Genomic DNA, 14,724 nt, shown 5'->3' with positions numbered 1-14,724 from the left:
ACACCATTCCTCTGGCTGTTGATCGCTTCTTCTGAAGTTATATTTTGAGGGAAGACACTCTGGCCTCTAGCAGTCACCCCAGTATGTTGTTAAGGGTTTATTCATCAACCTCCAGAGCAAGACTGCACAATTACTGTATGGTGAGCATACTACGACAGTCACGCCCTAGAATAAGCTGGATGGTAAGATTCTATTTCTCTGGGAAAAAGAATGTGGTGTGCTGAGCAGACTTTCTTTCCTAATGTGCAGACAATTAAAAACAATAATTCTGTAAGAAACTATAATGACAAAAAAATAGTGAAATAAAATGACAACAAAAGAGATATTGAAAGCTACAACTCAGAAACCAATGAACTAGCTCATATTTAGTTTCAATCTCTTAAAAAAAAGAGCAAACAATGATGCAAATATATAAGCTTGCTAAGTATATTATTTGATTATAAAATGTTCCTATTTTGAGCTCTATTCATTATTTTGATAAACAATTATAATGATTATTCATGATAATAATGGTAGTTTAAAAAAAAAAAAGAAAATTACCAATCTAGATATTTAAGTAACCTGTACAAGCACCTGCTCCATGACCTAATGGAAGATGTATTTTCAGATATATCGTCCTTTGCTCAACATCCAATTTAAGCATCTCCCAGTCCCTAAGGTGCCGACAAGTGACAGATTCGCAGGGTGGCTGCCGAACTGTCTTGGGTATGTGTCTCCTGCCCTCTCAGGATTTTCTTCCAGCAGTGAAACAAATTAAATCTATGTGGGTAATTGTTTCCAGCATATGTTAAAATGTCTTAATTTGTCTTAATGATTCGGCCACGGGCTGGTGCCTCTGCTTTTATTCCAGGTCCCAGATGGCAATAAAAGGCTTCATATAATAATGAGATTCTTGGTGGAAATACTTTAAATACAGCCCCCAAAGTAGTCAGTTCCTGGCTGTTGCGAGTACAGTAACTCTCTTGTAGTTACTTTCAGAAAGAACTTTGTTCCCCATTTCTCAAATCTACTGAGGTCCTACAGATCTCCTGGATATATCAGAAATGCATTCAAATTAACAGTCATACTTCTCCACATCTCTAGAGCTACCCTTCTACCTTTCCAGCCACCACTGATTGAGGGCAAAGGTGGCACCAAAATCCAGACTCTCAACATCTCAAGGATGTTGAGGATGGGATGGGGTGTGGCTGCCATAAAGGGAGGGAACATATTCACGGAGGCAGTCCAATATTTGAAAACCTCTATAACAGGAACATTACTGAACTTAACATCAATATAAAATGTTTGGATGGATAGTCTAGCCACCCAGTTGCCAGTAATAACAATGATAATGATTATTATAATGAAAATGACAATAGACACTGTGTATTGAACAATGACTGAGGGTTGTGTCATCTCCTTTGATGTTCACTATAACCCCACCAGGTTGGCATGCTTACTCCCATTTTACAGAGAAAACTGTGGCTTGGAAAGGCTAAGTAACAGGCCAGGGTCCTACAGCTGCCAAGCAGTGGAGCTGGTTTGACCCCCAAAGGCCAGATCTTAACCACTATGTATGTCACACTGGGTCTATCCATGTGCTACTAAATTCTAGATCAGTGCTGCCCAGTAGACCTTCCTGTGGTGATAGAAATGTTCTCTGTGCTGTCCACTACGGTAGTCACCAGCTACAGATGGCTAGGGAGCAGTTGACATGTGACTAAGGAGCTACTTTTAAATTTTGTTTAATCTCAATTTAAATAGCCACATGAGGCTAATGGCTACCGTACTGGACATCAACACAATCTCTAGGTCTCGCCAGAGTGTCCAGCATTTCATGCGTGCTCAGCAATGTTGAATGAACAGACTCAAGCTTAACTCCATTACAATAAACCAGGTAAACAATGAGGATAAACCAGATAAGCCATCATCTCCTGGTGTGCTTTTCCTTCCCCATGCTGACCATAGTGCTCTGAAGACTGAGGTGTATTCTTTCCTGGATCCTCAGTGCATTAAATAAGGTGCTTTGTGAATTTTGTACTAAATGCTTCCATGTGACAGAAAAAGCTACACTTCTTATGTGTGTATGTGTGCTCAGTTCTGTCTGACTCTGCGATCTCAGGGACTGCAGGCTGCCAGGCTCCTCTGCCCATGGAATTTTCCAGGCAAGAATACTGGAGTGGCTTGCCATTTCTCTCTCCAGGTGATCTTCCTGACCCAGGGATCAAACCCGCATCTCTTGCACCTCCTGCACTGGCAGGCGGGTTCTTTACCACTGTGCCACGTGGGAAGGCCACTGCACTTCTTATGGCTCCTTACAAAGCGAGCCCATTTCAAAGATCTCCTATGTTAGAGATTTAGGAACTTGGCAGGTAATCTCCCTAAAAACCACTCACACAGGGCAGTTTGGTATGGTTCCCAGAGTGGCAAACAAGAACGCTTTTCACTCATAACAGACCTCCATGTGAGAACATATTTAGCATTTTAGTGTTTCTCTTTTTTTTTTCTCATTATTATGTGCTCCAACTGACTTGCCCCTCCCAGACTGTTTTAGATATTTTTTGCTCATTGCCACCCCATGAAATTTTAATAGCACAAACTGTACATCTGTTCATATACTAAATGTGTATATATACATATATGTGTGTGTGTGTGTATATATGTATATGTATATATATATATATGCTCTTTACATTGGAGAAGGAAATGGCAACCCACTGCAGTATTCTTGCCTGGAGAAACCCGTGGACAGAGGAGCTTGGTGGGCTAAAGTCCATGGGGTTGCTAAGAGTTGGACACGACTGAAGTGACTTAGCACATAGCATATGCTCTTTACATGAGAAGAGTAAGCTTGCCGCCCACCCCTAAAAACTTGCTTCTGCTGCCTTAAGGCCACATTGCTCCAGTTGAGAGTGTGTGGTCTAGCTCAGTAGATGTTGTTCTCTGAACGGTAACTTAATCCAGACCTTGGACTCTGAAGACAGCTCCTTTCCATCAGTTCCTGTCACACCAGCCACATGTCAAGTGCTCATTTGTGACATGCAGCTGGTGGCTACTGCAATGGACAACATACAGAGAGAACATTTCCATCATCACAGCACCTGGCTAGTGCTGGACTAGAATTTTGTAGCACATGCATGAAGTTAGTGTCAGTTCAGTTCAGTTCAGTCGCTCAGTCATGTCTGACTCTTTGCGACCCCATGAATCGCAGCACGCCAGGCCTCCCTGTCCATCACCAACTCCCGGAGTTTACCCAAACTCATGTCTATCTAGTCAGTGATGCCATTCAGCCATCTCATCCTCTGTTGTCCCCTTCTCCTCCTGCCCCCAATCCCTCCCAGCATCAGAGTCTTTTCCAATGAGTCAACTCTTCGCATGAGGTGGCCAAAGTATTACAGTTTCAGCTTCAGCATCAGTCCTTCCAATGAACACCCAGGACTGATCTCCTTTAGAATGGACTGGTTGGATCTCCTTGCAGTCCAAGGGACTCTCAAGAGTCTTCTCCAACACCACAGTTCAAACGCATCAATTCTTCGGTGCTCAGCTTTCTTCACAGTCCAACTTTCACATCCATACATGACCACTGGAAAACTATAGCCTTGATTAGACGGACCTTTGTTGGCAAAGTAATGTCTCTGCTTTTCAATATGCTATCTAGGTTGGTCATAACTTTCCTTCCAAGGAGTAAGCATCTTTTAATTTCATGGCTGCAATCACCATCTGCATTGATTTTGGAGCCCCCCAAAATAGTCTGCCACTGCTTCCCCATCTATCTGCCATGAAGTGATGGGACCAGATGCCATGATCTTAGTTAGTATAACACAGTGGTTAAGAATATGACCCCCTTGATAAAGGAGAATGGGGAGCTATTTAATGGATACAGAGTTTCAGCTGGCAAGATGATAAGAGTTCTGGAGATGGGTGGTGGTAGTGATGGTTATGCAACAATGTGAATGTGCTTAATGGTAAATTTTATGTTATACATATCTTACCACAATTAAAAATTATTTTAGAAGTTAAAAAACCTTTAAAATGAGAAAGAAAAGAATAGCCTCAGTCTTCAAAGCGCTATGGTCAGCATGGGGAAGGAAAAGCACGCCAGGAGATGATGGCTTATCTGGTTTATCCTCATCGTTTACCTGGTTTATTGTAATGGAGTTAAGCTTGAGTCTGTTCATTCAACATTGTTGAGCACACATGAAATGCTGGACACTCTAGAGATTGTGTTGATGTCCAGTACGGTAGCCATTAGCCTCATGTGGCTATTTAAATTGAGATTAAACAAAATTTAAAAGTAATTCCTTAGTCACACCTAGCCACATGTCCCCCTCATTTACTGTGGGGAGGTCAGATGGTGGGCCTACCTTAGCCCCAAACAAGTGAAACATCATTGTGCTTTATCCTGGGGTTTTACTCTAAAGACCCTCCTGGATTCCTTGCTTTTTATCCACACCTTGTGCCTGATGAGGTCTAGAGGACCACCTTTCCTTACAGCCCACTCTTAGAACTCAATTCTGGGCACTGACACTGCCCTTAAGGAATTTACAAATGAGAAAGGACTTCGCACTAATACACCACAAAGCTGGTGTGGCAGGATCTGCAGAGATCAAAGGGTGTTTAAAGATGTTTATAACAACTGAACAGTAATTTTATGCCTGTTGAGTGTAATAACAAAAAACAGGGCTAGCGCTTTGTCTTTTGTTTTTATCTTTTCCTAGTAATTCATTTATGTTACAGTTTACAAAAATTATTGATCCATGTGGATTGGAAATTTATAAAACTAGATCTTTCCCACCCACTTTAAAACCTGGATGCTCTGTGAAGCACTGGTGCAGAGAACAGGTACCATGGGCTTTCAGAGGAACCAGAGGTGTCACCAGGCTGAGGTGCCCAGGAGCAACTTGCAATAGTGAGCATCTGAACTGAGCAGAAAAAGATGAGCAGGATTCTGACAAAGATTCTTTCCTTGGCCACATTTTAGTCAGGCTTCCAAGTCTTCTCTTAGGCCCATCTGTGTACTTCTTTGCAAAATAATTTTAGCAAGAACCTCTTACCCTTGGTATACGATCAGGTTCCTTATCCTCCACCGTCTCCCAGATGATTTCTGATTTATTGTGGCCTGTCTTCAACATGAATCTTGTTGGGTCAGGTTAGCCAGAATCCCTTACCCTTGATGTTTTCTCTTAAGAGTTGTCCATCCACCGACCCCTACCTAATTTTCAATTATAAATTCCCACTTGTTCATGCTCTATTCAGAGTTGAGCCCAATCTCTCCCCTTCACTGCAGAATCCCATTGCAGTGGTCCCTACAACTGTCTATGTGGTCCTAGGAAAAGTCTGCCTCCCCAAATTGACAAGTGTCATTGAATTTCTTTTCTTTAACAAGTCCAGTTACCACTGGGTCCAGGATTGTCTTTTAAATCTAGGGATAGTTTTGAGGCTGGGCTGTGGCCTAGAGACAGATATACTCCAAGCAGTCCCAGGAACTCAGGGGCACCTGCTAGCTCTTTAAGGGACCACACTTGTTTTTTCACCTCTGGAGGAGGCTTGGATGAACTGGGGTGCTGGCTCCTGACCAAAGCAGTAACAATCTATTAGAATTTTTTTTTTTTTTTAATAAAAACACTGCAAAGGAAGAAGTTGCCGTGGGCTAAACAATAGCATGTTTTAAAAATAAACACCCGAGGGTAAAAGTCTCCTCTGAGAACTCTCTGATTAAGCTACCACCCACTAAAGAACAAAATTTCGTGACAATCTCTCTCCACCTTGCCATTAAGTTGTCAGAATTAACTCTGTTATTGGAAGTTTTTTTTTTTTTTTTTCGGTCTGGCATTTGATGATGTTCACAATTGTGAATGGACACATCATCCAAGCAACTCATTGTTGCACTGAGGCATCCTCTTATCCAGATGACTCCTGTCTCTGTCACCAGCAGAGGCCATTGGCATAGAGAGAGACAAGCACAGATTTTGGTGGGACACCTTAGGCCCAAATCCCAGCCTTCTCCTCCCAGACTCAGTTTCCCCATCTATAAAATGGAGATTTAAAACATCTCTGCCTATGGCAGAAAGTGAAGAGGAACTAAAAAGCCTCTTGATGAAAGTGAGAGAGGAGAGCGAAAAAGTTGGCTTAAAGCTCAACATTCAGAAAATGAAGATCATGGCATCTGGTCCCATCGCTTCATGGCAAATAGATGGGGAAACAGTGGAAACAGTGGCAGACTTTATTTTGGGGGGCTCCAAAATCACTGAAGATGGTGACTGCAGCCATGAAATTAAAAGATGCTTACTCCTTGGAAGGAAAGTTATGACCAACCTAGATAGCATATTGAAAAGCAGAGACATTACTTTGCCAACAAAGGTCCGTCTAATCAAGGCTATAGTTTTCCAGTGGTCATGTATGGATGTGAAGGTTGGACTATGAAGAAAGCTGAGCGCCGAAGAATTGATGCGTTTGAACTGTGGTATTGGAGAAGACTCTTGAGAGTCCCTTGGACTGCAAGGAGATCCAACCAGTCCATTTTAAAGAGATCAGCCCTGGGTGTTCATTGGAAGGACTGATGCTGAAGCTGAAGCTGAAACTGTAATACTTTGGCCACCTCATGCGAAGAGTTGACTCATTGGAAAAGACTCTTGATGCTGGGAGGGATTGGGGGCAGGAGGAGAAGGGGACAACAAAGGATGAGATGGCTGGATGGCATCACCGACTCGATGGACATGTATTTGGGTGAACTCCGGGAGTTGGTGATGGACAGGGAGGCCTGGCGTGCTGCAATTCATGGGGTCGCAGAGAGTCGGACATGACTGAGTGACAGAACTGAACTGAACTGCCTCCTAAAGGGTAACTATGAGGGGCAAAGTGAACCATGGCATCTTGCACAACAGCTGTTCTGAGGGTTAGAAACAATATCTAGAGCACGCCTAGGACAGTAACCAGAATTTCAGTCAATAGCCTCCATTACTGCTGAATGAAATGATCAATAATGAAGTGTGTCACTGAGCACACGGACGGCACTTCACAAGTATTAACTCGTTTGTCCCTTCCATAATCATGTGGCCACTAAGGAGATCTCTTTAAAACATCAATCGGGCCATTTCACAAGCAGGTGCAAGTTTCTACTGGCACTTAATATAACACAGGAAATCCTTACCCAGGCTAACAAGGCCCTGAGGGAAGGGCACCTGTCTGCCCTGCAGTAGGGTCCACCAGCCCTCTTCTAGAGCCGACCGAGCTCCCTCCAACAAGGCCATTGCCTAGGCTCTTCCCTCTGCTGGACTGTCTCACTCTCCTCTTCTTTCAACTGCTTTTAAGTCTTTTCCTCAGAGCCCTTCCCTGAGTCTCCAGGCTGAATCAGGCTCTCCTCACTTGGCATCCCATTCATACCATGTTTCACAGGTACTACTAATGCACTCCTTATTTAATGTCTGTCTTTCTCATTAGACTGTAAGCACCCCAAGTGCAGGAGACCTAGATATCTGCCTAGTCACCAATGTTCACCCAGTGCCTGCACATGGGAGGAACTCCATGAACATGTGTTGACTGAAAGAATAACCAAATCATCTACATATGGCTACCGGGCTCCAGGCAACTCTTCCCAGGCTCTGGTCCTCAGGCAGCAGAAGGTTCCAGAATGGAGCTCGGGAGTCTGCATCAGTCCCAGGTGCTGCCCTTATGATCTGTGTGATCTTGGAAAACTGGCTTAATCTCCCTTCAACTTCTGTTCCCTCATCTCTAAAGAAAGAGGTAAGTTCCTCCTTATTTTCACTGCATGGCTATGAGGATTTAAAAAAATGAGTTCATTACTTCCCCAGAAAAAACAAGGCTGAGGTCAGGCTATGCTCTCACTCTGTTGATCAGGGCAGCCTGGATTAATACTCCTAGGATGTTAAAAGGGAAAAAGAAAAGGCAGAGGAGAGCATGCAAAATATGTTTCTGTGCATGCTTCCCCTATGACATCAGTTTTTCTTAAGAGACATTCTTACAAAGAAGTCCCTTTCAATAGGTTCTGTCACCTCCCAGACTATTCTGTGAGGTTAACAACATTAAACTGGTTTCCAGCAAAATAAACTAAAGGCTCTCGCAGCCTTTGTCAGCAGGTTCACATTTGATGTTCAAAATCTGTCAAGGAGCAGCAGGTGAGTCTCCTGTTTCTTCAGCAACCCAACAGCTGTTTTAACATTTTTTTTTTAATATCATAAAGGAGAGTGCTATTTGTATTTGGGACCAATTTATCATAAGAACCAATGAGCTTTTATAGGAGGTTTCTTGTTCAATAAGCATTAAACACACCTCAGAGGATCTGAGGAGCTCAGCTACTCTCTTCAAAGCCTGTGCTTTGACATCGGGATAGCGAACAGCTCAGAGAGACTTTTTCTATCCCAAAATTGGTACCTGGGTCTCTGGGTTGAAGCTGCTTGTTTGCTGGGAAACTTAACATGTGAGGCAGAGCAATCCTATTGTTTTCGTTTCCAGAATGAATGCACTGTGTGAACTCACCTGGTTTGGCTTGATTCTAATATTGGCCCTGCAGGTTTGATGCCAATGTAGGGACTGTCTAGAAACTTCTGATAGTATCAGACAAAAAAGAGTAAATTAAAAAATTTTCTCCTAGGCCTAACTAGTAAAATCTAGTTTTAGCAAGAACCCTGCTAAGTTAGTTTGATCAAACCCCCAATATCTGATCACTCTCCATATCTAATCAGGCTCCTCATTATCCATCACCCCTGGGTGCTGGAGGGCAGTCCTAGGTGCTGCCCTTATGATCTGTGTTATCTTGGAAAACTGGCTTAATCTCTCTTCAACTTTCTGTTTCCTCATCTCTAAAGATAGAGGTAACTTCCTACTTACTTTCACTGGGTTGCTATGAGGATTAAAAATAAGTTCATTACTTCCCCAGAGAAAACAGAAAATAGCACTTTCCATGCACTATGACATATTATGGATAATGATAGCACTGTGTCATAGTGCAGAGGTGGTATCTGATTACCCTGGGCTGTCTTCACCAAAAATCCTGTTAGGTCGATTTAGCCAGAGTCCCCCTTACCTTTGACGTTTCTTCACAGTAACTTTCCATCCACTGATCCTGCTACCAGGTCACTGGCCATCGTTTCCCATTGCCTCATGTTGCATTCATTTGGACCTGAACCTACTCTCTTCCCTCCACTGCAAAGCCCCATTGCAGTGGTCCCTCTACCTACTGTGACAGTCTGGAATAAAGTCTGCCTTACCATCTTTGAGTGGTACTGAATTTTCTTTTAAACAATACTTCTCCACTGAAAGCTTGTTCAGGGCATTCCTTGGCGAGAATGGCACAGGTGGGAGTCACTGCTTTAACCTCTTTCCCCATGCCTACAAGCTTATGCCCAGAATCCCCAGAAAGGTGCACAAACCCCATGAAGCCATGCCCTCACCTTCCATTCCCTTGCTTCCTCCCCAGGTTTGCAGCCTTCCAGTCAAAGTCTCACTGTCCTCCCAAGATTCTGAGCCTTCTATTTTCTTCTGTCCAGAATGTCTGCCACTTCATCTGATTCCTCTCTCTTCTTCAAAACTCCACCCAGTGTCCCTTCCTGCATCCTCATTCCCAGAAAGACTTATCACAGAGAATTGCAAATGTAGTCTCCTTTTTTTGAAGAACTGGACATCTCTTTGTGTCTTGTGTGCCCAGCATACAGCCTGGTACATTGAAGATATGAAGGAATGAATGACTGTCTTCCAGATCCATGTATTGAACTTATGAGATTCTTTAGAATCCCTGCATGATTTCTCATTTTTTCTTAACAGGAGAAAAATATACACATTTATTTAATACATGTCTTATGTGACATGGAAGCCATCATAAAGAATTAAGTTCCAAAGAAATGGTGAAAATACTTGCTTTCATATTAGGTTGACAAAGAGAGGCAATTGTGGAAAAGTGACTAAACTATATGAGTCTCACTTTTTTTTTTTTTTTTAAACTCAGTTGAACAGAGCTGTGAACCAGTCTAGTACTGGTTTAGGAAGAAGGAAAGCTCATTCATGGTGAATTCTCTGGGCTTCACTATGTCAGAGACTGAAGCAGGGGATATTTATCTCTTGTCATTTTCCTCTTTGTTACTGTGGCAACAAGTGGCACATTCATTATGGGAACTCCATCCCTTATGTACACAATGTGTCCCTTCCTTCTTTGGAGAAAGGGCACTGTAGAAAACCAATTAATAGAATAAGTCTTCTGGCTTCAACAGCTGTGTTCTAATGCAACAAAAATTTCTGGTCTCAGGGAAATATTTAATTTGTGTGTGCAAAGTTGTTTAGGACATATTATCTTCTTGGTTCCCAAACAAGGTTGGGAAAAAATAAAGGAGGTGTTTCTTGGAATGCAGGCAGAATGCAGTGGTTCTAGATGGTACAAATGAGGTAAGATGTTCATTCTCAATCTGAATGATTTTAAGCTCCAGCAGGAAGTTTTAAATTTATAATCATCTTGAATTGGCAGTTTTCGTAGAGACTGAACTATATTAAAAACAAACAAACAAACAAAAACCAATGTTTCAAGAAAAGCAAGCATACTTTTCCCCCATAGCTGAAGTTGATAGTGGATGCTCTTAGCTGCCTAACAGCAAGGTGTACAGCCAAATGATATGTGCATCTTCACCTCTTATACCTTCTTGCCAACAAGGGACTCACGGACCAGCAGGAGACCTGAGGTCCACGACCAGGTGGCTGGAGGAAACATCAGTCCCTCACAGGATTAGCTTGTTTTCACACGGTTAACCAGTGTTTGCTGAATTAAACGGAACCTGTTTCAGGGAGGCATATGGAATGACTCTTTCTACTGGAGGTGTGGATGGCGTCCCAGGGCACAGCCACTTACGAGTAAACGAATACATATTCTTAAAAAAAAAATGCCCTCCCCAGCCTAAATAGCACAAGGATGTCACCTGCGAAATCTGAATTTAAAAACGGCGGGGGGTGAGGGGGGTCTCCAAATACCTTGAGATGTCACTTTATCTGCTCCATCCTCCATTCTTCAGCATCTCTTCAAGGCATTTACACTCACCACTTGGTATGAGTAGCATTTTCTCCAGAAATTGGTTTGTCACTCAGATAGTTCAGCTGCCAGCTTTGTCTCCTATTCTTTTTTTATTTTTTTGTAAATAAATGCTTTATTGGCAATGCACCCAGGCCCAATCACTGACATATTGTCTATTGCTGCCTTTCTGTGATACCCAGTTGGAGAGTTGGACAGGGACCATATGGCTCCAAACGTCTTGAATATTCACTTATCTGGCCCTTTACAGAAAAACCTTCCAGATTCTTGCTTGTAGGGAAATCTATTCACAAATATATTCTGATAAATACCATTTGTATTTAAGCCTTAATAAATGCTGTTTATCTCTAAGCCTTAGTTAAACCCCTAACGGGGAACCTCTCTCTGCCTCTGGAGGTGAGATCAGATTGTTGTCGTTCCAGCTTCTGCATCAGGGGAGTAAGACAGCTTCCTGTGGGGATGCTTGGGGAATCTCTCAGAACAGGAGGGAAGGAGTCGTTCCATTCCTGTGCTGGGTATTAAAGAAAATGTGACCTAAATTTAAACTCCCTGGCTGATTAACACCTGGGCCAGGATTTCCAGAGCCACACTTTTCAGGCATGTTCATAAGCCATCTCCCCTGCTATTTCGCTGGCTGTGGGATACAAATACAGCTTACAGACCTAATGCTCACGGGGTCAAAGTGCAGATATTCTGCATGTGGCATGGGTGTATCCTTCAGGATATAAATTAAAGGTAGGATTCTGCTAGTGCCTAAACTATCTGCCTCTAAAAATGCCTTGAGATGATGTCCATTGTGCCTTCTTCGTGTGTATGTGTTAAAGCAAGTTCCAGACATTATGTCATTTTCATCCCTACATAATCCTATACACTTAAAAAAAAAAAAAGATCAGTTTCTTATATAATTAAATGCCACTATCAGCACTATCAACAATTTCTTTTAAAAAAAATTTATTTGTATTATGAATAACAAGCTCTCTGTTAAATTAAAACCTTTCATTTATTTTTGGCCACACCACACAGCACGTGAGATTAGTTCCCAGACCAAGGATGGTACCCGAGCCCCCTCCATTGGCAGCATGGAGACTTAACCACTGGACTGCCTGGGAAGTCCCTCAAAAATTTCTTGATACCACCTAATAACCAGTCTATATTCAAATTTCCTTGATTAATGTGATGGCTTATCACATGAAGAGAGATTCTCCCTGTTTAAAAAAAAAAGCTATAAAGTAGTTTTATGTCAGCAGAGGCTTTGATGGCAGAGGTTTTGTTACTTTGTTAATTTGGCAAGATTATGCATAAGCACAGATTATTCGTCTCAGGTTTTACTGTCTCTCTGCCACTGATTTATGTATCCTTAGGGCACTCATTCAGCTTTCCCCTGCTTCCAGCATGAATTCTCCTTTGTCCTAATAAGTGTATGAAATAAGCTCTTGATCTGGTGGATTTATAAAGGCTTTTGAAACTTGAAAGCTGCGCTTCCTGTATATTTTCCACAACCATCTTCTGCTTCACCCTCCTGGCTCTGTGCTGGGTTGGGAGGCTGAGGATCACTGCAGGGTTTGGGGGAAGGACCACACACCAGGTAAAGGTGGTGCTGAGCTCAGGGGCAGGGGGCAGAGCTGGGGAGCAGAAGGGCTGGGAGACTACCAGAGGCAAGGCTGGAGGGGTACAGAGCAGAATCCATCCCACCTACTTCTTCTGGAAGGAATGAAGGGAAGAAGGAAGGAAGGAAGGAAAGGGAGGGCAGGGAAGGAAGGAAAAAAGAAGAAAGAAAATACAAAACAAAAAAACAGAAAAATAATGTGTGTTTGCCTTTAAAACATAAAAGAAAGCTCAGTGATCATTTTTTCTTACTAACTGAATCTAATCATTGTTAGCCATTTGGTTTGGGTCCTAACTTTTAAAAATGTATATAAATTTTAATAAAATTTGTATTGTACACAATATCTTATCTAATTAATTTTATTCTCCTACTTTATATTGTAACAGGAACATTTTCAACCTTCATTAAATATGTTTCCAAAACAAAATTTTTGATAGGTGCATAGAATCCTAACTTATGGGTATAACATACATTTAGATTCCTTATCATTTATCACCATTATACAAACAAATATTACCATGAACACCCTTGTACCTAAATCTTTGAACCTATCTCTGATGATTTATGTTAAATTCATCAGAATAGAAATGTGAGGTAGAAAGATCAGAACATGTTCCAAACTTCTCCCCAGAAAGTTGGTTCCAATTAAACAGTAACTGAAAGAGTGATTGAGCCTGTTTTCCCATAACCTTGCCTTAGTACTGCTATTATTTTTTCCTTTTAATCTGAAAAACTTAAAACACAAATTATCATCATTGTACCCATTCCTGTTTTGTTCATGTCCTTTGAATCTTTGACCATTTTATCACTTTATGTCAAAAGAATGGATAGTGTTTAACTGTGGGATTTGGTGAGGGAAAAGTGCAAAAAATTTCCAGATTTGTGCTACACCTTCAAAAAGCAGCTGGGCTATGCAAGTGGAATGCAAATTATTTTCCTAGATTATTTGCAAGGCTGAGCTAGCACTCAAAACAGACTGCAAAAGTCTTACTTGTTATCAAATGCCAAGTACATATTTTCAACATCTAATATATCCAACTAGTATATTCACACAGTATTGTTACCTTTTCTTATAAAATCTGGCTTACTGCATGGGTTTTGGATTTGCTGCCTAATCTGGATCAACTTTCCATACCTTCCTCCATAGATGTAAGTATCAACCACAAAGTAGTTTATGAACCTTTGTGCAAATGCATGCAGAATACAGTACATAGGTACAGCTTTGAAAATTTTTCTTGAGAGAGAGTCCAAAGCTTTCATCGTGTTCTCAAAAGACCCTAGGAAAAGATTACAACTCTTTGATATGGAGAAAATTCTAAGGGTTTATAGAACAGCCATCTCCACAGGAGAAGGCAGGTAATGTGAATGAGTAAAGAAATATGGATGTTTACATGAAGTCTTCCAAATTTTAAATGCCTCCAATAATTTGAAGTTAAACAAATAATCGTTATATGGTACAAATGACTGGTCTGCTAATCTGGCCCTCTGGCTGCAGGCCCTAAAAGAAACCAGGCATTTCAAAGCATAATTATATTCTCTTTATGTCTATAATAAGCCAAGAACACCAAGACCACTTAAGAACTAGGCTTCCAGTGGACTCTGGTCTGATTGGAGTTTGGCACTTCAAAAGTTCAATGGCCAAGTCTACAACTGAAGCAATGCAGTTGCTGAAAGCAGCAGAGCCTGACACCCATCCATCCTTCCCCCTGCCAATGTCCAGCTCTACAGAGATCAGTCCTACATCTCTTTAGTGGCAGTAGAGAAAAATGTTCTAGAAGAGGATATGTCAAGAACCCTAATTGCATGGTTATATAAAACTGATTTTCAAGTTGGCAATACTAGCAATTGCTGTATTTTACCTACTGCCAGAATGAGAAAAAGACAAAGTATGGAAGCCACAGAGGAGCTAACCATACCCAGACGAATGACGTTTTTATAAAGCCAATTAATCTCTACCTACATAAAGGAGTGTGTTCTATAAAGATACCCTGCAACATAACAATTCATAAGGGAAAAATCATTTCCAAATTCAAGTGTGTCACAAGTTCAGGTTTAAAAACACCAGGCTCTTGAAATATGGTACCAACCCATCATTAAACCTTTCCCACAA

General features: G+C 41.7%; 1 protein-coding gene across 1 annotated transcript in view; it reads right to left on the bottom strand.

The window, feature by feature from the left end:
- SLC1A1 (solute carrier family 1 member 1) overlaps positions 1 to 14,724 on the bottom strand; it is a 74,642-nt gene that overhangs the window by 24,202 nt on the left and 35,716 nt on the right. The gene's annotated exons all lie outside the window — the stretch shown is intronic.

This window comes from Ovis aries, chromosome 2, assembly GCF_016772045.2.
Source record: "Ovis aries strain OAR_USU_Benz2616 breed Rambouillet chromosome 2, ARS-UI_Ramb_v3.0, whole genome shotgun sequence".
Lineage (NCBI taxonomy): Eukaryota > Metazoa > Chordata > Mammalia > Artiodactyla > Bovidae > Ovis > Ovis aries.
Note: the sequence above shows the minus strand (reverse complement) of the source record. Positions and strands in the feature narration are given on the sequence as shown.